This window comes from Egretta garzetta, unplaced genomic scaffold (genome assembly GCF_000687185.1).
Source record: "Egretta garzetta isolate BGI_Z169 unplaced genomic scaffold, ASM68718v1 scaffold863, whole genome shotgun sequence".
NCBI classification, from domain to species: Eukaryota; Metazoa; Chordata; class Aves; order Pelecaniformes; family Ardeidae; genus Egretta; species Egretta garzetta.
The window spans coordinates 32,202-32,942 of record NW_009259245.1 but is presented as its reverse complement, the minus strand read 5'-3'; positions in this window follow the sequence as shown (position 1 = coordinate 32,942).

Here is a 741-nt window from a genome sequence, read left to right as displayed (position 1 = left end):
CGTGTGGGTGACCCCAGGGCAGCACCCGTGATGAGGGGTGAGCCCTGGGCCGGCACGCGGGTGGCGGGGGAGCCCGCGGGGTGAGCGGCGCCGGTGTGCGACGGAACGGGCGATGCGTCCATGGGGCGATCCCTGCGTGGGGTGATCCCTGCGTGGGGTGATCCCTGTGCGGGTGCGTGGGGACCCCTGTGTGGGTGTGGGGTGATCCCTGTGCGGGTGCGTGGGGACCCCTGTGTGGGTGTGGGGTGATCCCTGTGCGGGTGCGTGGGTCTGGGGGGATCCCTGCGTGGGTGCAGGGCCTGGGGGATCCATGTGTGGGTGCATGGGTCTGGGGGGATCCCTGCAGGCGTGCATGGGGATCCCTGTGTGGGTGCAGGGTTTGGGGTGATCCCTGCATGGGTGTGTGGGTCCGGGGTGATCCCTGTGTGGGCATGCAGTGGCCTCTGCGTGGGTGCGTGGGTTTGGGGTGATCCCTGCATGGTTCTGTGGGGATCCCTGCGTGGGATCAGGGTCTGGGGTGATCCCCACGCAGGTGCAGGGTCTGGGGGGATCCCTGCGTGGGTGCAGGGCATGGGGTGACCCTTGTGCGGGTGCGGCATGATCCCTGCGTGGGCACGGGGTGATCCCTGCGTGGGTGCATGGGGACCCCTGTGCGGGTGCAGGATCTGGGGTGACCCCTGCGTGGGTGCAGGGCGTGGGCTGCGTGCAGTGCGGGGGGGGCCGTACCCCGCACGCCTGCTG